Genomic DNA, 23,842 nt, shown 5'->3' with positions numbered 1-23,842 from the left:
TCTAAGTTGTACACGGAGGATATTTTTGCAGAATTCTGCGTGCAGAGTCTCAATTAGGTTTTTGTCCCATTTTGTGAAGTCTTGGTTGGTGAGCGGACCCCAGACCTCACAACCATAAAGGGCAATGGGCTCTAAGACTGATTCAAGTATTTTTATCCAAATCCTAATTGGTATGTTGAAATTTATGTTCCTTTTGATGGCATAGAATGCCCTTCTTGCCTTGTCTCTCAGATCGTTCACAGCTTTGTGGAAGTTACCTGTGGCACTGATGTTTAGGCCAAGGTATGTATAGTTTTTTTGTGTGCTCTAGGGCAACAGTGTCGAGATAGAATTTGTATTTGTGGTCCTGGTGACTGGACCTTTTTTGGAACACCATTATTTTGGTCTTACTGAGATTTACTGTCAAGGCCCAGGTCTGACAGAATCTGTGCATAAGATCTAGGTGCTGCTGTAGGCCCTCCTTGGTTGGTGACAGAAGTACCAGATCATCAGCAAACAGCAGACGTTTGACTTCAGATTCTAGTAGGGTGAGGCCGGGTGCTGCAGACTTTTCTAGTGCCCCAGAGTAGTGCCCATAACCAGGACCTGCTGGTATGTGCGTGTGCCATGGGAGTGGCCACCTGCTTCGCTGCCCCCGTGGGAGGCAAGTACCGCCAACATATCCCTACATGCACCTCTAGAGACCTGGAGGTTATGGAGCAGTAGGGTGCAATGCATAGAATGTTACAGATATAAATGTTTTGTATAGAATGGAAATAACTGTGTAATGAATAATGAATATTGCTAGGTGTAAGTAATTCTATCTGCAATGGCCTGAGCATTTTATCCTATTGACTAGACATCATGTTCTGTCTATCTGGTCTCCCTCTTTCTCTGTCTATTTTGATGATTTGTTCAGGGCTTGTGTGACTCTCTGGTGAGCTTGTTTGGTTTGGCGATTCTCTGCTGTGCTGTTCTGTATTTTCTACCTCTCTCTCGCCTCCCCTCCCTCCCTCTCCCCCTCTCTCCTCCCTCTCGTCTCTGTCAGTAGAACCCCTGTGGTTACACAGACATTCTGACAGTGGGCTGTGCCGTGGGGGTGGGCTGCTGTTTCGGCACTCCTCTAGGAGGTACTGTATAAAGCCCTAACCGCTGCACTATGACCTCTCTGCTGTACGTCACTACACCTCTCTGTATACCGCTAACACTCCTTCACTACACATCTCTGTATACCGCTAACACTCCTTCACTACACCTCTCTCTATACCACTATCACTCCTTCACTACACCTCTCTGTATACCGATAACACTCCTTCACTCCCTGTTGTAGAATCTCCTGTGGGTTCCTGACTCCCTGTCCCCTGTCTGTCTGTTGTAGGATCTCCTGTGGGTTCCTGACTCTCTGTCCCCTGTCTGTCTGTTGTAGGATCTCCTGTGGGTTCCTGACTCTCTGTCCCCTGTCTGTCCGTTGTAGGATCTCCTGTGGGTTCCTGACTCTCTGTCCCCTGTCTGTTGTAGAATCTCCTGTGGGTTCCTGACTCTCTGTCCCCTGTCTGTCTGTTGTAGAATCTCCTGTGGATTCCTGACTCCCTGTCCCCTGTCTGTCTGTTGTAGAATCTCCTGTGGGTTCCTGACTCTCTGTCCCCTGTCTGTCTGTTGTAGAATCTCCTGTGGATTCCTGACTCTCTGATCCCTGTCTGTCTGTTGTAGAATCTCCTGTGGGTTCCTGACTCTCTGTCCCCTGTCTGTCTGTTGTAGAATCTCCTGTGGATTCCTGACTCTCTGATCCCTGTCTGTCTGTTGTAGAATCTCCTGTCGGTTCCTGACTCTCTGTCCCCTGTCTGTCTGTTGTAGAATCTCCTGTGGATTCCTGACTCTCTGATCCCTGTCTGTCTGTTGTAGAATCTCCTGTCGGTTCCTGACTCTCTGTCCCCTGTCTGTCTGTTGTAGAATCTCCTGTGGATTCCTGACTCTCTGATCACTGTCTGTCTGTTGTAGAATCTCCTGTGGGTTCCTGACTCCCAGTCCCCTGTCTGTCTGTTGTAGAATCTCCTGTCGGTTCCTGACTCCCAGTACCCTGTCTGTCTGTTGTAGAATCTCCTGTGGGTTCCTGACTCCCAGTCCCCTGTCTGTCTGTTGTAGAATCTCCTGTGGATTTCTGACTCCCTGTCCCCTGTCTGTCTGTTGTAGAATCTCCTGTGGATTCCTGACTCTCTGTCCCCTGTCTGTCTGTTGTAGAATCTCCTGTGGATTCCTGACTCTCTGTCCCCTGTCTGTCTGTTGTAGAATCTCCTGTGGGTTCCTGACTCCCAGTCCCCTGTCTGTCTGTTGTAGAATCTCCTGTGGGTTCCTGACTCCCAGTCCCCTGTCTGTCTGTTGTAGAATCTCCTGTGGGTTCCTGAATCTCTGTCCCCTGTCTGTCTGTTGTAGAATCTCCTGTCGGTTCCTGACTCCCAGTCCCCTGTCTGTCTGTGTCTGTTGTAGAATCTCCTGTGGGTTCCTGACTCTCTGTCCCCTGTCTGTCTGTTGTAGAATCTCCTGTCGGTTCCTGACTCCCAGTCCCCTGTCTGTCTGTGTCTGTTGTAGAATCTCCTGTGGGTTCCTGACTCTCTGTCCCCTGTCTGTCTGTTGTAGAATCTCCTGTGGGTTCCTGACTCTCTGTCCCCTGTCTGTCTGTTGTAGAATCTCCTGTGGGTTCCTGACTCCCAGTCCCCTGTCTGTCTGTTGTAGAATCTCCTGTGGGTTCTTGACTCTCTGTCCCCTGTCTGTCTGTTGTAGAATATCCTGTGGGTTCCTGACTCCCAGTCCCCTGTCTGTCTGTTGTAGGATCTCCTGTGGGTTCCTGACTCTCTGTCCCCTGTCTGTCTGTTGTAGAATCTCCTGTGGATTCCTGACTCTCTGTCCCCTGTCTGTCTGTTGTAGAATCTCCTGTGGATTCCTGACTCTCTGTCCCCTGTCTGTTGTAGAATCTCCTGTTGGTTCCTGACTCTCTGTCCCCTGTCTGTCTGTTGTAGGATCTCCTGTGGGTTCCTGACTCTCTGTCCCCTGTCTGTCTGTTGTAGAATCTCCTGTGGGTTCCTGACTCTCTGTCCCCTGTCTGTCTGTTGTAGAATCTCCTGTGGATTCCTGACTCTCTGTCCCCTGTCTGTTGTAGAATCTCCTGTTGGTTCCTGACTCCCTGTCCCCTGTCTGTCTGTTGTAGAATCTCCTGTGGGTTCCTGACTCTCTGTCCCCTGTCTGTCTGTTGTAGAATCTCCTGTGGATTCCTGACTCTCTGTCCCCTGTCTGTCTGTTGTAGAATCTCCTGTGGGTTCCTGACTCCCTGTCCCCTGTCTGTCTGTTGTAGAATCTCCTGTGGATTCCTGACTCTCTGTCCCCTGTCTGTCTGTTGTAGAATCTCCTGTGGATTCCTGACTCTCTGTCCCCTGTCTGTCTGTTGTAGAATCTCCTGTGGATTCCTGACTCTCTGTCCCCTGTCTGTCTGTTGTAGAATCTCCTGTGGATTCCTGACTCTCTGTCCCCTGTCTGTCTGTTGTAGAATCTCCTGTGGGTTCCTGACTCTCTGTCCCCTGTCTGTCTGTTGTAGAATCTCCTGTGGGTTCCTGACTCCCTGTCCCCTGTCTGTCTGTTGTAGAATCTCCTGTGGATTCCTGACTCTCTGTCCCCTGTCTGTCTGTTGTAGAATCTCCTGTGGATTCCTGACTCTCTGATCCCTGTCTGTCTGTTGTAGAATCTCCTGTCGGTTCCTGACTCTCTGTCCCCTGTCTGTCTGTTGTAGAATCTCCTGTGGATTCCTGACTCTCTGATCCCTGTCTGTCTGTTGTAGAATCTCCTGTCGGTTCCTGACTCTCTGTCCCCTGTCTGTCTGTTGTAGAATCTCCTGTGGATTCCTGACTCTCTGATCACTGTCTGTCTGTTGTAGAATCTCCTGTGGGTTCCTGACTCCCAGTCCCCTGTCTGTCTGTTGTAGAATCTCCTGTCGTTTCCTGACTCCCAGTCCCCTGTCTGTCTGTTGTAGAATCTCCTGTGGGTTCCTGACTCCCAGTCCCCTGTCTGTCTGTTGTAGAATCTCCTGTGGATTCCTGACTCCCTGTCCCCTGTCTGTCTGTTGTAGAATCTCCTGTGGATTCCTGACTCTCTGTCCCCTGTCTGTCTGTTGTAGAATCTCCTGTGGATTCCTGACTCTCTGTCCCCTGTCTGTCTGTTGTAGAATCTCCTGTGGGTTCCTGACTCCCAGTCCCCTGTCTGTCTGTTGTAGAATCTCCTGTGGGTTCCTGACTCCCAGTCCCCTGTCTGTCTGTTGTAGAATCTCCTGTGGGTTCCTGAATCTCTGTCCCCTGTCTGTCTGTTGTAGAATCTCCTGTCGGTTCCTGACTCCCAGTCCCCTGTCTGTCTGTGTCTGTTGTAGAATCTCCTGTGGGTTCCTGACTCTCTGTCCCCTGTCTGTCTGTTGTAGAATCTCCTGTCGGTTCCTGACTCCCAGTCCCCTGTCTGTCTGTGTCTGTTGTAGAATCTCCTGTGGGTTCCTGACTCTCTGTCCCCTGTCTGTCTGTTGTAGAATCTCCTGTGGGTTCCTGACTCTCTGTCCCCTGTCTGTCTGTTGTAGAATCTCCTGTGGGTTCCTGACTCCCAGTCCCCTGTCTGTCTGTTGTAGAATCTCCTGTGGGTTCTTGACTCTCTGTCCCCTGTCTGTCTGTTGTAGAATATCCTGTGGGTTCCTGACTCCCAGTCCCCTGTCTGTCTGTTGTAGGATCTCCTGTGGGTTCCTGACTCCCAGTCCCCTGTCTGTCTGTTGTAGAATCTCCTGTGGATTCCTGACTCTCTGTCCCCTGTCTGTTGTAGAATCTCCTGTTGGTTCCTGACTCTCTGTCCCCTGTCTGTCTGTTGTAGGATCTCCTGTGGGTTCCTGACTCTCTGTCCCCTGTCTGTCTGTTGTAGAATCTCCTGTGGGTTCCTGACTCTCTGTCCCCTGTCTGTCTGTTGTAGAATCTCCTGTGGATTCCTGACTCTCTGTCCCCTGTCTGTCTGTTGTAGAATCTCCTGTGGATTCCTGACTCTCTGTCCCCTGTCTGTCTGTTGTAGAATCTCCTGTGGGTTCCTGACTCCCAGTCCCCTGTCTGTCTGTTGTAGAATCTCCTGTGGGTTCCTGACTCCCAGTCCCCTGTCTGTCTGTTGTAGAATCTCCTGTGGGTTCCTGAATCTCTGTCCCCTGTCTGTCTGTTGTAGAATCTCCTGTCGGTTCCTGACTCCCAGTCCCCTGTCTGTCTGTGTCTGTTGTAGAATCTCCTGTGGGTTCCTGACTCTCTGTCCCCTGTCTGTCTGTTGTAGAATCTCCTGTCGGTTCCTGACTCCCAGTCCCCTGTCTGTCTGTGTCTGTTGTAGAATCTCCTGTGGGTTCCTGACTCTCTGTCCCCTGTCTGTCTGTTGTAGAATCTCCTGTGGGTTCCTGACTCTCTGTCCCCTGTCTGTCTGTTGTAGAATCTCCTGTGGGTTCCTGACTCCCAGTCCCCTGTCTGTCTGTTGTAGAATCTCCTGTGGGTTCTTGACTCTATGTCCCCTGTCTGTCTGTTGTAGAATATCCTGTGGGTTCCTGACTCCCAGTCCCCTGTCTGTCTGTTGTAGGATCTCCTGTGGGTTCCTGACTCCCAGTCCCCTGTCTGTCTGTTGTAGAATCTCCTGTGGATTCCTGACTCTCTGTCCCCTGTCTGTTGTAGAATCTCCTGTTGGTTCCTGACTCTCTGTCCCCTGTCTGTCTGTTGTAGGATCTCCTGTGGGTTCCTGACTCTCTGTCCCCTGTCTGTCTGTTGTAGAATCTCCTGTGGGTTCCTGACTCTCTGTCCCCTGTCTGTCTGTTGTAGAATCTCCTGTGGATTCCTGACTCTCTGTCCCCTGTCTGTTGTAGAATCTCCTGTTGGTTCCTGACTCCCTGTCCCCTGTCTGTCTGTTGTAGAATCTCCTGTGGGTTCCTGACTCTCTGTCCCCTGTCTGTCTGTTGTAGAATCTCCTGTGGATTCCTGACTCTCTGTCCCCTGTCTGTCTGTTGTAGAATCTCCTGTGGGTTCCTGACTCCCTGTCCCCTGTCTGTCTGTTGTAGAATCTCCTGTGGATTCCTGACTCTCTGTCCCCTGTCTGTCTGTTGTAGAATCTCCTGTGGATTCCTGACTCTCTGTCCCCTGTCTGTCTGTTGTAGAATCTCCTGTGGATTCCTGACTCTCTGTCCCCTGTCTGTCTGTTGTAGAATCTCCTGTGGATTCCTGACTCTCTGTCCCCTGTCTGTCTGTTGTAGAATCTCCTGTGGGTTCCTGACTCTCTGTCCCCTGTCTGTCTGTTGTAGAATCTCCTGTGGGTTCCTGACTCCCTGTCCCCTGTCTGTCTGTTGTAGAATCTCCTGTGGATTCCTGACTCTCTGTCCCCTGTCTGTCTGTTGTAGAATCTCCTGTGGGTTCCTGACTCTCTGTCCCCTGTCTGTTGTAGAATCTCCTGTGGGTTCCTGACTCCCTGTCCCCTGTCTGTCTGTTGTAGAATCTCCTGTGGATTCCTGACTCTCTGTCCCCTGTCTGTCTGTTGTAGAATCTCCTGTGGATTCCTGACTCTCTGTCCCCTGTCTGTTGTAGAATCTCCTGTTGGTTCCTGACTCTATGTCCCCTGTCTGTCTGTTGTAGAATCTCCTGTGGATTCCTGACTCTCTGTCCCCTGTCTGTCTGTTGTAGAATCTCCTGTGGATTCCTGACTCTCTGTCCCCTGTCTGTTGTAGAATCTCCTGTGGATTCCTGACTCTCTGTCCCCTGTCTGTCTGTTGTAGAATCTCCTGTGGATTCCTGACTCTCTGTCCCCTGTCTGTCTGTTGTAGAATCTCCTGTGGGTTCCTGACTCTCTGTCCCCTGTCTGTCTGTTGTAAAATCTCCTGTGGGTTCCTGGGGGCCTTCTTTGTCTACCTGAACAGACAGGTGGTTCTAGTGTTGAGGAGACAGACGTCTCTCACGCGCTTTCTGACCAAGCAGTGAGACATCACTGATGCACGCACTCGCATACATACACACAGTACACACACACAGTACATTCACACAGTACATACACACAGTACACACACGGTTCACACACACAGTACACACACACAGTACGTACACACACAGTACACACACACACAGTACACACACACAGTACACACACACAGTACATACACACAGTACATACACAAAGTACACACACACACACACACACACACAGTACACACACACAGTACACACACACAGTACACACACACAGTACATACACACAGTACACACTCACACACACAGTACACACACACAGTACACACACACAGTACATACACACACACAGTACACACAGTACACACACACAGTACATACACACAGTACACACACACAGTACACACACACAGTACATACACACACACAGTACACACACACAGTACACACACACAGTACATACACACAGTACACACACACAGTACATACACACAGTACACACAAATAGTACATACACAGTACATACACACAGTACACACATACAGTACATAGACACAGTACATACACACAATACGTACACACAGTACAGACACACAGAACACACACACTGTTACACTCACTCAAATGTCTTCACAATTGTAATGCTTAGCAGACACTATTACCCAGATCCCTGACACTTTCTACATTCCATTCCAGATGAGTTTCATTTGGGTAGCCTCTTCTTCCAAAGTAATCTGTTACACGACCTTGACCCAGACAAGCAGGGCTTAACAGCCAGCCATTCACCCAGTTAGACACATTCACTTAGCCATTGACTCACCAGTCAAGGTACATTGAGCTCCCACATTAGGAGGGGCAGAGCAGTAGAGGTGTCCTGCCATGAGCTCAACAGCCTGACAGCCAGACAATGAACTGGGAGGAGATTCCTGACAATTTATGTCATTACCCTAAAATGTAAGTAATGGCATTGTGGTTTGTTATAACGGCTGAGTATCCCAGTTGTTTAATAATAGTGTGTGTTTGTGTGTGTGTCTTTGTGTTTGTGCGCATGCGTGCGTGTGTGTTCAGTCGGTTGATCTACCCAGGTGTAGTGACGTTTGTCATCGCCACCCTGACCTTTCCTCCTGGATTCGGCCAGTTCATGGATGGAGAGGTTAGAGAGCATTATTGAGCTTATTAGAGTTTATGTTCATGACTTATAGAATAACCTTTTATAAATCCATGTATTGCCTATAAATCCCTCTCCCCCAGGGGCAGCATTTGGGCGTCTGGTAGGGGAGATCATGGCCACTCTCTTCCCAAACGGTATCCTGTTTGATGGGATAGTTTATCGCATCCTCCCCGGGGGCTATGCTGTCATTGGTGAGTCTCCTCTGAAGTCTCATCTTGTCTTGCTGCTGTTGCAGGGCAGCCCAGCCCCAGAAGTGGCTCTTCTTATCAGCTGTATGCAAGAATTTGCTATGTGTTGTCTTCGGAATTCAGCATTCTCTGTGTTGGTCTTGCCAACCCCCATTGTCACACCTCTGAGAGGTTACATCGTGTAGGTCTGACATCTGATTGGAGGTTAACTTTACAGTAATACTATTGGTCAACAACTCAGGTTTTGAGTCCAAACAACTCAGATGTTTATTATTCATTGTCTATTAGTGTAACTCAACCATAGTCTCTTGCATATTGCTAATTATCTTTATGGAGACAGATAAACATTTTAATAGGCCAATTGCTTAGTCTTATTACGAGTATACACACTACCGTTCAAAAGTTTGGGATCACGTAGAAATGTTCTTGTTTTTTACAGAAAAGCACATTTTTTGTACGCCTATGTAGATATTCCATAAAAAAATCTGCCGTTTCCAGCTACAATAGTCATTTACAAGATTAACAATGTCTACACTGTGGGGTAGCCGAAAGGGTAGCCTAGTGGTTAGAGCGTTGGACTAGTATCCGAAAGGTTGCAAGTTCGAATCCCTGAGCTGACAAGGTACAAATCTGTCGTTCTGCCCCTGAACAGGCAGTTAACCCACTGTTCCTAGGCCATCATTGAAAATAAGAATTTGTTCTTAACTGACTTGCCTAGTAAAATAAAGGTACAATTTTTTAAAAATTAAATAGGCGTACAGAGGCCCATTATCAGCAACCATCACTCCTGTGTTCCAATGGTACGTTGTGTTAGCTAATCCAAGTTTATCATTTTAAAAGGCTATTTTTACATTTTATTTCACCTTTATTTAACCAGGTAAGCTAGTTGAGAACAAGTTCTCATTTGCAACTGCGACCTGGCCAAGATAAAGCATAGCAATTTGACACATACAACAACACAGAGTTACACACGGAATAAACAAAACATACAGTGAATAATACAGTAGAACAAAAGAAAACTAAAAGTCTATATACAGTGAGTGCAAATGAGGTAAGTTAAGGCAATAAATAGGCCATGGTGGCGAAGTAATTACAATATAGCAATTAAACACTGGAATGGTGCTGTAGATGTGCAGTAGATGATACTGGGGTGCAAAGGAGCAAGATAAATAAATACATAAATACAGGCCCATTCCTCCATGCAGATCTCTTCTAGAGCAGTGATGTTTTGGGGCTGTTGCTGGGCAACACGGACTTTAAACTCCCTCCAAAGATTTTCTATGGGGTTGAGATCTGGAGACTGGCTAGGCCACTCCAGGACCTTGAAATGCTTCTTACGAAGCCACTCCTTCGTTGCCCGGGCGGTGTGTTTGGGATCATTGTCATGCTGAAAGACCCAGCCATGTTTCATCTTCAATGTCCTTGCTGATAGAAGGAGGTTTTCACTCAAAATCTCACAATACATGGCCCCATTCATTCTTTCCTTTACACGGATCAGTCGTCCTGGTCCCTTTGCAGAAAAACAGCCCCAAAGTATGATGTTTCCACCACCATGCTTCACAGTAGGTATGGTGTTCTTTGGATGCAACTCAGCATTCTTTGTCCTCCAAACACGACGAGTTGAGTTTTTACCAAAAAGTTCTATTTTGGTTTCATCTGACCATATGACATTCTCCCAATCTTCTTCTGGATCATCCAAATGCTCTCTACAAACTTCAGACGGCCCTGGACATGTACTGGCTTAAGCAGGGGGACACGTCTGGCACTGCAGGATTTGAGTCCCTGGCGGCGTAGTGTGTTACTGATGGTAGGCTTTGTTACTTTGGTCCCAGCTCTCTGCAGGTCATTCACTAGGTCCCCCTGTGTGGTTCTGGGATTTTTGCTCACCGTTCTTGTGATCATTTTGACCCCACAGGGTGAGATCTTGCGTGGAGCCCCAGATCAAGGGAGATTATCAGTGGTCTTATATGTCTTCCATTTCCTAATAATTGCTCCTACAGTTGATTTCTTCAAACCAAGTACAGGTGCAGTGATCTGTGAGCTGCTCTGACAGCTGGTGCTTAAAGTTAGTGAGGGAGATGTGAATCTCCAGCTTCAGAGATTTTTGCAGTTCATTCCAGTCATTGGCCTACCTATTGCAGATTCAGTCTTCCCAGCCTGGTGCAGGTCTACAATTTTGTTTCTGGTGTCCTTTGACAGCTCTTTGGTCTTGGCCATAGTGGAGTTTGGAGTGTAACTGTTTGAGGTTGTGGACAGGTGTCTTTTATACTGATAACAAGTTCAAACAGGTGCCATTAATACAGGTAACAAGTGGAGGACAGAGGAGCCTCTTACAGAAGAAGTTACAGGTCTGTGAGAGCCAGAAATCTTGCTTGTTTGTAGGTGACCAAATACTTATTTTCCACCATAATTTGCAAATAAATTCATTAAAAATCCTGTGATTTTCTGGATTTTTTTCTCATTTTGTCTGTCATAGTTGAAGTGTACCTATGATGAAAATTACAGGCCTCTCTCATCTTTTTAAGTGGGAGTGCACAATTGGTGGCTGACTAAATACTTTTTTGCCCCACTGTACCTGCTGGAGCGCGTGCTACGAGTGGGTGCTGCTATGGTGACCAGTGAGCTGAGATAAGGCAGGGCTTTACCTAGCAGAGACTTGTAGATAACCTCTAGCCAGTGGGTTTGGCGGGTAGTGTATGGGTCTTTGGTGACAAAACGGATGGCACTGTAATAGACTGCATCCAGTTTGTTGAGTAGAGTGTTGGAGGCTATTTTATAGATGACATCACCGAAGTCGAGGATCGGTAGGATAGTCAGTTTTACGAGGGTATGTTTGGCAGCATGAGTGAAGGATGCTTTGTTGCAATATAGGAAGCCGATACATTTTGGATTGGAGATGCTTAATGTGAGTCTGTAAGGAGAGTTTACAGTCTAACCAGACACCCCGGTATTTGTAGTTGTCCACGTAGTCAGAGCTATCCAGAGTAGTGATGCTGGACGGGCAAGCAGGTGCGGGCAGTGATCAATTGAATAGCATGCATTTAGTTTTACTTGTGTTTAAGAGCAGTTGTAGGCCACAGAAGGAGAGTTGTATGGCATTGAAGCTCGTCTGGAGGTTAGTTAAAACACAGTGTCCAAAGAGGGGCCAGAAGTATACAGAATGGTGTCGTCTGCATAGAGGTGGATCAGTGAATCACCAGCAGCAAGAGCAACATCATTGATGTATACAGAGAAGAGAGTCGGCCCGAGAATTGAACCCTGTGGCACACCCATAGAGACTGCCAGAGGTCCGGACAACAGGCCCTCCGATTTGACACACTGAACTCTATCAGAGAAGTAGTTGGTGAACCAGGCGAGGCAATCATTTGAGAAACCAAGGCTGTTGAGTCTGCCAATAAGAATGTGGTGATTGACAGAGTCTAAAGCCTTGGCCAGGTTGATGAATACGGCTGCACAGTAATGTCTCTTATCGATGACGGTTATGATGTTGTTTAGGACCTTGAGCGTGGCTGAGGTGCACCCATGACCAGCTCTGAAACCAGATTGCATAGCAGAGAAGGTACGGTGGGATTTGAAATGGTCAGTCATCTGTTTGTTAACTTGGCTTTCGAAGACCTTAGAAAGACAGGGTAGGATAGATATAGGTCTGTAGCAGTTTGGGTCTAGAGTGTCACCCCCTTTGAAGAGAGGGATGACCGCGGCAGCTTTCCAATCTTTTGGAATCTCAGACGATACGAAAGAGAGGTTGAACAGGCTAGTAATAGGGGTTGCAACAATTTCGGCAGATAATTTTAGAAAGAAAGGGTCCAGATTGTCTAGCCCGGCTGATTTGTAGGGGTCCAGATTTTGCAGCTCTTTCAGAACATCAACTGAACGGATTTGGGTGAAGGAGAAATAGGGAAGGCTTGGGCGAGTTGCTGTGGGGGGTGCCGGGTAAGAGTAGCCAGTTGGAAAACATGGCCAGCAGTAGAGAAATGCTTATTGAAATTCTCAATTATAGTGGATTTATCGGAGGTAACAGTGTTTCCTAGCCTCAGAGCAGTGGGCAGCTGGGAGGAGGTGCTCTTATTCTCCACGGACTTTACAGTGTCCCAGAACTTTTTTGAGTTAGTACTACAGGATGCAAATTTCTGTTTGAAAAAGCTAGCCTTAGCTTTTCTAACTGCCTGTGTATATTTGTTCCTAACTTCCCTGAAAAGATGCAAATCACGGGGGCTATGCGATGCGAATGCAGAACGCCACAGGATGTTTTTGTGCTGGTCAAGGGCAGACAGGTCTGGAGTGAACCAAGGACTATATCTATTCCTAGTTCCTACATTTTTTGAATGGGGCATGCGTATTTAAGATGGTGAGGAAGGCACTTTTAAAGAATAGCCAGGCATCATCTACTGACGGGATGAGGTCAATGTCATTCCAGGAAAGCCCGGCCAGGTCGATTAGAAAGGCCTGCTCGCAGAAGTGTTTTAGGGAGCGTTTGACAGTGATGAGGGGTGGTCGTTTGGTCGCAGACCCATTACGGATGCAGGCAATGAGGCAGTGATCGCTGAGATCTTGATTAAAAAAAGCAGAGGTGTATTTGGAGGGCGAGTTAGTTAGGATGACATCTATGAGGGTGCCCTTGTTTACGCATTTGGGGTTGTACCTGGTAGGTTCATTGATAATTTGTGTGAGATTGAGGGCATCAAGCTTAGATTGTAGGATGGCCGGGGTGGTAAGCATGTCCCAGTTAAAGTCACCTAGTAGCACGAGCTCAGAAGATAGATGGGGGGCAATCAATTCACATATGGTATCGAGGACACAGCTGGGGGCAGAGGGAAGTCTATAGCAAGTGGAAACAGTGAAAGACTTGTTTCTGGAAAGGTGATGGATCATTAGAAAACCCTTTTGCAATTATTATTATGTTAGCTGAAAACTGTATTTCTGATTAAAGAAGCAATAAAACTGGCCTACTTTAGACTATTTCTGAAGCATCAGCATTTAGAGGTTCGATTACAGGCTTAAACTGGCCAGAAACATGGGCCTCCCACTCCTCTTTCTATTCTGGTTAGAGCCAGTTTGCGCTGTTCTGTGAAGGGAGTAGTACACAGCGTTGTACGAGATCTTCTGTTTCTTGGCAATTTCTTGCATGGAATAGCCTTCATTTCTCTGAACAAGAATAGACTGACAAGTTTCAGAAGAAAGTACTTTGTTTCTGGCCATTTTGAGCCTGTACTCAAACCCACAAATGCTGATGCTCCAGATACTCAACTGGTCTAAAGAAGGCCAGTTGTATTGCTTCTTTAATCAGCACAACAGTTTTGAGCTGTGCTAACATAATTGCAAAATGGTTTTATAATGATCAATTAGCCTTTTAAAATGATAAACTTGTATTAGCTAACACAATGTGTCATTAGTGCACAGGATTGATGGTTGCTGATAATGGGCCTCGATACGCCTATGTAGATATTCCATTAAAAATCAGTTGTTTCCTGCTACAATAGTCATTTACAACTTTAATAATGTCTACACTGTATTTCTGATCAATTTGATGTTATTTTAATGGATAAAAAAACTGCTTTTCTTTCAAAAACAAGGAAATTATTACTAAGTGACCCCAACTTTTGAACGGTATCAAAAATGACAGCCCACTACCCTGTCATACACAATTATGTAATTTAACACCATCTCTCCTTCCCTTTCTGCCTTGTCGTGACTCCTGATCTCTCATTCCCTCCCTCTATAATCTCTCTTCCTCTCTCCTTTCCCTCCTTCTCTCCTTCCTCTCTCCTTCCGCTCCCTCTCTCCTTCCCCTACCTCTCTCCCTCTCTCCTTCCCCTCCCTTTCTCTCTCCCGCCCTCCTTATCCCAGGTGCCGCGGCTCTGACCGGGGCAGTAACCCACACAGTATCCACGGATGTGATCTGTTTTGAGCTGACAGGCCAGATCTCCCACATCCTACCCATGATGGTGACGGTGATCCTGGCCAACATGGTGGCCCAGGGCCTGCAGCCCTCCCTCTACGACTCCATCATCCAGGTCAAGAAACTGCCATACCTCCCCGAGCTCAGCCTCGGACACATCCGGTACTGGAATGGTCGCCATTATGGCTCTAATAAGTGTTTATGCAGAGAACTGTATGTCATTGTGGCTCAAACAGTTCTAGTGTACATGCAACCTGGTGTGCTTTTAAGATTCGAGCAACCACTGTTCACATATATCCTCTCTCCTCTCAAAGTAAGTACAACATCTTTGTGGAGGACATGATGGTGCGGAAGGTGAACTTCCTATCCTCTCAGTCGACCTATCGGGAGCTGGGCTATCTGCTAGACTCCACCTCCCTTAAAACCATCCCTCTGGTCAACTCCAAAGGTGAGACATGTTATAGAAAGTTTGATGCCATGCACCGTAGATGTCACAAATCCATCCACTGAAATCCCTTTCATGTCTCTCTCTCTCTCCTCTCTCTCTCTCGCTCTCTCTCTCTACTCTCTTTCTCTCCCTGTTCCCTGTCTTTCCTCAGTGTCTATGATCCTATTGGGGTCTATAGAGAGGACAGAGCTGCAGGCCATCTCTGATTGGTGGCTTTTAGCCGAGAGGCGTATCTTTGAGAGGGGTCAGGGGTCACCGGGTCAGGGCTGGGAGTCCTTCACTTTAGTAGATGAGGAGGGAGGAGAGGTGAAAGGATGGATGGAAGGATGGATGGTTAGATGGAATGATTGAACGATAGCATCATATTTATTATACTTATTAAATTAATAAACATCAGTATACTTATAATGCCTTTATAATCACATTTATAATGCATTATAATTATCCACACCATCATGTAATACTTGGTTATCAACCTGGTTAGCCCTTTTGTCTGTTCTCTAGACCTCTCCTGTACAAGATGAACAGAATAGGCCACTCCCATCCCCCACACCACAGGAGCCCTCCACCAATCACACTTGCTCAGGTGACATGAATCACACAAAATGTCAGAATATGACATAGAATTGGGATGTACCCACTATTGCTATTTTCTTACCATGTATGTATTTATTATGGATCCCCATTAGCTGCTGCCAAGAAGCAGCTACTCTTCCTGGGGTCTAGCAACATTAAGGCAGTTATATACAATTTAAAATATTACATTACATAACACTTTTCACAACACATTAAGTGTGATCTCTTAGGCCACTACTCTACAACCAGATACTGTATCTACAATAAAACATCTCTGTGTACATATGGTAGTTGGCTTGTTGGTTTGCTGTTAGCGCTTCAAATTTTTATAAGCAATCAATATTAGACCTGCTGTTCTATCGATTGCTCATGGGGTTTGTTTCCAACAATTAACCAGCACCTTCTGTAGAAAAGTGTTTGAGTGAGAATGTGTTGGAGTGAGAATGTTTACCCAATGTACTCACTTCTAAATGTCTGTCCTGTCTTTCAGAGAAGCGTTCCCTCCAGTCTATGTGGGGAATATTTCAGCGCCTCTTCTCCTCTTCCTCAACCAGCCAGGCTGAAGCTCAGGTATCATTCCATATCAAGATAGAGGTTGGCTGTAACCACTGATACAGGGTCAGGTATATTAGAATATGTTTTTCATTCCCATAATGGTTGAGGTTTGGATTGGTGTTTAGGGCAACCTGATCCTGGATCTGTGGTTAAGGCCAACATCAACCTCAAGCGTTCCTCTGGTAGCTCAAAGAGGAGCAATATCACATTCTGTCCAGTAGGGGACACACGCTCACGTCAATGGCATGACCTTGCTATAATGCATCATATGATATGTAATGAGCAAGTTTGTCATTCTGTGTGATGGAGAAATAGCACCACAAGGGGGCATCTGATCTGACACTTTGTAAACCTGGAGGGAGAAAATAACTAAAATCTCTAAACCAACACCCCCCTCTGTCTCACACTCCTTCTTTTCTTTCTCTCTCTCTTTATCTCTCCCTCTCTTCCTCTCTATCTCTTCGTCTCTCTCTTCCTCTCTCCAGGAATCCACCCCAACTCCACTCACTGACACCATGTCCTCAGAGGAGGTAATGTGTCTCACTCACCCTGATCAACCTTTAACCCCTGATCCCTGACCTCTACACCCTGACCTGGGCACTTCATCTAGCACTAAAAGGATTCCACGAGTACGAGAGGATTCCACGATCAAATATCATAAATTATTACTCCCTCTTTATATTGTCAATCACCCTCTCTGCTCTCTGATTGGCTAATGCAGATCAAAGCCTGGGAAGAAGAAGAGTTGGATAAGCCAATCAGTATGGAGGAGATACGGATTGATCCCTCCCCCTTTCAGCTGGTGGAGAGAACCTCCTTACACAAGGTATCAACTGTAGCTAGCACCTTGTGCTCTTATGTAGCCACTTTAAGCCATTATAAACAATACATGCTGTAGGATATTGACAAATATGCCTCCCTCTCTCTCTCTGACAGACCCACACTTTGTTCTCCTTGCTGGGTCTCAGTCATGCCTATGTTACCAGCATTGGGAAACTGGTGGGAGTCGTAGGTGAGATCACACAAGCTCTCTCTCTCTCTCTATCTTTATCTCTCTCTCTCACTGTCTGTATGCCGAGTCTTTCCTTTTCTGCAGTGTAGAAGCATCAGACACACAGCTTGTCCATTTGTTCTGCCTCTCTGTCATCGTTCTCTGATGATGATCTCACAGTGTTACAGTAATTACATTGCCAAGATTAGCAAACTGAGGAATGCCATGCCAACAGCAAACTCTGAACCTACACATCCATGCATAACTGACCAAACTATGAAAGACAAGCATTGTCCTTTTTAATTCCGTAAAGTGAGTGTGGATGAGGTAAAAACATTATTGTTGTCTATCAACAATGACAAACCACCTGGGAATGACAACTTGGATGGAGAATTACTGAGGATGATAGCAGACTATATTGCCACTCTTATTTGTCATCTCTTTAAACTAATCCTACAGGAAAGCATGCGCCATCAGGCCTGGAGAGAAGCAAAAGTCATTCCGGTACCCAAGAATAGCAAAGCACCCTTTACTGGTTCAAACAGCCAACCAATCAGCCTGCTACCAACCCTTAGTAGACGTTTGAAAAAAACATTTGACCAGAGACAATGCTATATCACAGTAAACAAATTACTTTCAGCACGCTTATAGAGAAGGGCACTCAGCATGTACGGCACTTACACAAATTACTGATGATTGGCTGAGAGAAATTGATACTAAGAACACCAAGACGGCACACAAGGAACGTCATTGTACTCTAGGTACACTGGAAACTATATACCCAAAGGCTGCGTTTATTGTAGCTGGGGATTTTAACACAGCAAATTTGAGATCAATGTTACCTAAATCTTATCCGCATATTGATTGCACAACATGTAGGGCTAATACTCTCGACCACTGCTCCTCTAACCTCCACGATGCAGACAAAGACCTCCCCCGCCCTCCAAATCTGACCACGACGCCATCTTGCTCGTCCCGGCTTATAGACAGAAACTCAAACAGGATGTACCAATGACGAGAAACATTCAATGCTGGTCTGACCAATCAGAAGCAACGCTCCAAGATTGTTTTTATCATGCGGACTGGAATCCAATTTGTAAGTCGCTCTGGATAAGAGCGTCTGCTAAATGACTTAAATGTAAATGTAAATGTAATATGTTCCAGTCAGCGTCAGAGAATGACATTGGCGCTGACTGGATGAGTGTGTGTATAAATAAGTGCATTGGAGATGTCGTACCCAAACGACTACCGCCCCGTAGCACTCACTTCCATCATCATGAAGTGCTTTGAGAGACTAGTCAAGGACCATATCACCTCCACCCTACCTGACACCCTAGACCCACTCCAATTTGCTTACCGCCCAAATAGGTCCACAGACGATGCAATCTCCACCACACTGCACACTGCCCTAACCCATCTGGACAAGAGGAATACCTATGTGAGAATGCTGTTCATCGACTACAGCTCGGCATTTAACATCAAGCTCGAGACCCTGGGTCTCGACCCCGCCCTGTGCAACTGGGTACTGGACTTCCTGACGGGCCGCCCCCAGGTGGTGAGGGTAGGCAACAACATCTCCACCCTGTTGATCCTCAACACTGGGGCCCCACAAGGGTGCGTTCTGAGCCCTCTCCTGTACTCCCTGTTCACCCACGACTGTATGGCCACGCACGCCTCCAACTCAATCATCAAGTTTGCGGACGACACAACAGTGGTAGGCTTGATTACCAACAATGACGAGACGGCCTACAGGGAGGAGGTGAGGGCCCTCGGAGTGTGGTGTCAGGAAAACAACCTCACACTCAACGTCAACAAAACTAGGGGAGTGATTGTGGACTTCAGGAAACAGCAGAGGGAACACCCCCCTATCCACATCGATGGAACAGTAGTGGAGAGGGTAGTAAGTTTTAAGTTCCTCGGCATACACATCACGGACAAACTGAATTGGTCCACCCACACAGACAGCATCGTGAAGAAGGTGCAGCAGCGCCTCTTCAACCTCAGGAGGCTGAAGAAATTTGGCTTGTCACCAAAAGCACTCACAAACTTCTACAGATGCACAATCGAGAACATCCTGGCGGGCTGTATCACTGCCTGGTACGGCAACTGCTCCGCCCACAACCGTAAGGCTGTCCAGAGGGTAGTGAGGTCTGCACAACGCATCACCGGGGGCAAACTACCTGCCCTCCAGGACACCTACACCACCCGATGTCACAGGAAGGCCATAAAGATCATCAAGGACAACAACCACCCGAGCCACTGCCTGTTCACCCCGCTATCACCCAGAAGGCGAGGTCAGTACAGGTGCATCAAAGCTGGGATCGAGAGACTGAAAAACAGCTTCTATCTCAAGGCCATCAGGCTGTTAAACAGCCACCACTAACATTGAGTGGCTGCTGCCAACACACTGACACTGACTCAACTCCAGCCACTTTAATAATGGGAATTGATGGGAAATTATGTAAAATATATCACTAGCCACTTTAAACAATGCTACCTAATATAATGTTTACATACCCTACATTATTCATCTCATATGTATACGTATATACTGTACTCTATATCATCTACTGCATCTTTATGCAATACATGTATCACTAGCCACTTTAACTATGCCACTTTGTTTACATACTCATCTCATATGTATATACTGTACTCGATACCATCTACTGTATCTTGCCTATGCCGCTCTGTACCATCACTCATTCATGTATCTTTGTGTACATATTCTTTATCCCCTTACACTTGTGTGTATAAGACAGTAGTTTTGGAATTGTTAGTTAGATTACTTGTTGGTTATTACTGCATTGTCGGAACTCGAAGCACAAGCATTTCACTACACTCGCATTAACATCTGCTAACCATGTGTATGTGACAAATACAATTTGATTTGATTTGACTATTAAAACCTACCCTAACCAGAAACCGTGGACGGATGGCGGCATTTGCACAAAACTGAAAGAGCGAACCACCGCATTTAACCATGGAAAGAGGTCTGGTGATATGGCTGAATATAAACACTGTAGTTATTTCCTCCACAGGGCAATGAAACAAGCGAAATGCAGGTACAGGGACAAGGTGGAGTCGCAATTAAACGGCTCAGACACGAGACATATGTGGCAGGGTCTACAGGACATCACGGACTCCAAAACAACATCAGCAACGTCATGGATACTGATGTCACGTTTCCAGACAAACAAAAAACCTTCTTGGCCAGCTTTGAGGATAATACAGTGAAACCGTCGCGACTCGCTGACAAAGACTGCACCCCCCACCCCCCCCACCCCCCTCTCCTTCTCAGTGGCAGATGTGAGTAAAACTTTTAAACGTGTTAACCCTCTCAAGGCAGCAGGCCCAGATGGCATCCCTAGCCGCATCCTCAGAGCATGCACGGACCAGCTGGCTGGTGTGTTTACGAACATTTTCAATCTCTCCCTATCCCAGTCTGCTGTCCCCATATGCTTAAAGATGGCTACCATCGTTCCTGTACCCAAGAAGGCAAAGATAACTGAACTAAATGACTCCTGCCCTGTAGCACTCACTTCTGTCATCATGAAGTGCTTTGAGAGACTAGTCAAGGATCATATCACCGCTACCTTACCGGCCACCCTAGACCCACTTCAGTTTGCATACCCCCCCAGCAGGTCCACAGATGCAATCGCCATCGCACTGCGCACTGCCCTATCCCATCTGGACAAAAATAAGAAAGTAAGAATGCTGTTCATTGACTACAGCTCAGCATTCAACACCATAGTACCCTCCAAGCTCATCATCAAGCTGGAGGCCCTGGGTCTCAACCCTGCCCTATACAACTGGGTCCTGGACATTCTGACGGGCCGCCCCCAGGTGGTGGAGGTAGGAAACAACATCTCCACTTCACTGACCCTCAACACTGGGGCCCCACAAGGGTGTGTGCTCAGCCCTCTCCTGTACTCCCTGTTCACCCACAACTGTGTGGCCATGCACGCCTCCAACTCAATCATCAAGTTTGCAGACGACACAACAGTAGTGGGCTTGACTAAACTGCTTGGAGTAACCCTGGATTGTAAACTGTCATGGTCAAGACATATTGATGCAACGGTAGCTAAGATCTGCTTTCTTGACATCGCTATCAACAAAACAAGTCCTTACAGGCCCTAGTTGTGTCACACCTGGACTACTACCCAGTCATATGGTCAAGTGTCACATAGAAGAACATATGTACACAGAGAGCTAATATCATTAACATGCATGTCAATCTCTACTGGCTCAAAGTAGAGGAGAGATTGACTGCATCACTACATGTCTTTGTTAGAGGTATTGACATATTGAAATCACTGAGCTGTCTGTTAAAACGATTAGCACACAGCTCAGACACTCATTCATACCCCACACGCCTGTCCACCAGGGGTCTCTTCACAGTCCCCAAGTCCAGAACAGACGTGTGCAATACTACATAGGGAACAACGTGGACTGTGAAGAGACACATACGCAAACGCACACACACGCTAACACACACAGTTTACACACATGTACATTGTAAAATTATACATTTTGTATTGTAGATATGTAGTGGTAGAGTAGTGGTCTAGTAATGTGTTGTATGATGTACTGTTACATTTGTAGGTGATGTAATTGCCTTAATCTTGTTTGGACCTCAGGAAGAGTAGCTGCTGCCTTGGCAGGAACAAATGAGATCCATAATAAATACACATACAAATACATGGAGCCTGTTCAGTTGGCTGTTGCTTTGCTGTTCTGTTGTACTCGAATAGTGAGTCACACTATTACACCATCAACTGTGTTCGTCTCTGACTTATCACAGTGTCACAGTAAACCTGTATTAACATGCTTTGCTTGTGTTATGTCATGCTATGTTAAAACCACTTCTATTCACTCTTTCCCTTCCTCTCTCACCCTCCATCTCAATCTTTATTTCCCTCCCCTCTTTCTTTCTCTCTCTCTCCCCTTTTCCCTTCGCCATCCCTTTTCTCTTCTCCCCCTCTATATTTATCTCTCCCTTTTAATCTCTCCTTCTCTATCTCTCCCTCTCTCTTACCTCTCACAGTTGCAGAAGGCCATCGAGGGCTCCACCCTTAGTGGGGTGAGATTGCGCCCCCCTCTGGCCAGTTTCATAGATGCCAACCGTAAAGCCAAGAAGCACGAGGCTCCTCCCACCACCCCCTCCTCCCCCACCAGGGAGAAGGAGCTGTGGGGTGAGGGGGGGAAGAGGGAGGGAGAGGGTAGTAGGAAGGAAGGGGGCGAGGGGTTTAGGTGGGAGGTTAAGGAAGAAAAGGGTAAAGATGGAGAAAAGAGGGAGGAAGAGATGGAAAGGTGGAAGGGTGAGGTGGTTAGGACAGAGGGAAAGGGAAACATGGATGAGGCTCAGGAGGAACCCAGGGGGAACACAGGAGGAGCAGGTGGCTCCAGTGCAGGTGCAGAGTGTGATACCTCCACCCCCAACAGCGAAGGGACAGACTGTCTCCCTCAGGAGCCTTCCTCCCCCACCTCACCACCCTTCTCCTCCACTCGTGTCTTCATTGTGTCATCCCTTCCTACAGTGCCGGATACGGATGGAGATAGGGAGAACAAAGATTCTGAAGAGCCGATTTAGATGGGAATTATGTGGATTCTATTTCTTAAATGAAGACCTCTCTGGCCTCATTCAGTGAGAGGGTGTCAAGGTGCATCCTGGGTAATGGAGTTCTGTGCAGGCTCATTCGAGGCTCTGCAGATTTTCAGCTTTCAGGGAGCAGGAAGAGCAGGTGTACACAGTGCTTCTGGGACTTGTAGTTTTGGAATTTCTAGTAGCTAATAATACTTGTTGTACGATGGTAGCCTCTTTCCTTATTTTTCTGTGGATCTCAATCATTAAATTAAATTTCATTCATCATTAGATTTTTTTCTACTCAAGACAGAGCCTATTCCTTTTCACCATTTCAGTTTCTCAGGTCTCTCCGTGTCTTTCAAACTACAAAAATGGACAGATGTTCTAAGTTCTTCATCTGTACCTATCATTGTTGGTCTCCTTGTCCCCGTATTGTTGAATGTATGAATGTGTTTGTCGCTACATGGTAGTGTATGTCTGTATCACTGAACTCCATGTATCTTTATGACACTGTATATGACAGCAATGAAGTGTTTGATACTGAAATCACATCATTAATCATGACTCAATGTCTGTCAATGGACTGATTTATATTTGATCAAATCAATTGAACGTTTACTTATTAATGAATATACAGGCTTTAAATTATTACTGTAACCACTGTAAAGTAAATATTGAAATTGTTCATACCGTTGCCTATCTACTATTCTTATGGAATACAATAAATATTGTTTTCAGTAACATTTCATTGGACTTGCTCTAAAATAACCAGCAATGGAGCAGGGCAATAATCAGCTCCATCATAATACCAGAGATGCACTGTTCACTCCAGTCTCTTAAGTGTATAATACTAATCAGCTCCATCATAATACCAGAGATGCACTGTTCACTCCAGTCTCTTAAGTGTATAATACTAATCAGCTCCATCATAATACCAGAGATGCACTGTTCACTCCAGTCTCTTAAGTGTATAATAATAATCAGCTCCATCATAATACCAGAGATGCACTGTTCACTCCAGTCTCTTAAGTGTATAATAATAATCAGCTCCATCATAATACCAGAGATGCACTGTTCACTCCAGTCTCTTAAGTGTATAATAATAATCAGCTCCATCATAATACCAGAGATTCACTGTTCACTCCAGTCTCTTAAGTGTATAATACTAATCAGCTCCATCATAATACCAGAGATGCACTGTTCACTCCAGTCTCTTAAGTGTATAATACTAATCAGCTCCATCATAATACCAGAGATTCACTGTTCACTCCAGTCTCTTAAGTGTATAATACTAATCAGCTCCATCATAATACCAGAGATACACTGTTCACTCCAGTCTCTTAAGTGTATAATAATAATCAGCTCCATCATAATACCAGAGATGCACTGTTCACTCCAGTCTCTTAAGTGTATAATACTAATCAGCTCCATCATAATACCAGAGATGCACTGTTCACTC

General features: G+C 46.3%; 1 pseudogene; it reads left to right on the top strand.

Moving 5' to 3' along the window:
* The window catches only part of LOC135519761 (chloride channel protein 1-like), a 32,974-nt pseudogene extending 10,585 nt beyond the window's left edge, over positions 1-22,389 (top strand).
* Positions 22,390-23,842: the final 1,453 nt, after the last annotated feature.

Source organism: Oncorhynchus masou, chromosome 29, assembly GCF_036934945.1.
Source record: "Oncorhynchus masou masou isolate Uvic2021 chromosome 29, UVic_Omas_1.1, whole genome shotgun sequence".
NCBI classification, from domain to species: Eukaryota; Metazoa; Chordata; class Actinopteri; order Salmoniformes; family Salmonidae; genus Oncorhynchus; species Oncorhynchus masou.
Note: the sequence above shows the minus strand (reverse complement) of the source record. Positions and strands in the feature narration are given on the sequence as shown.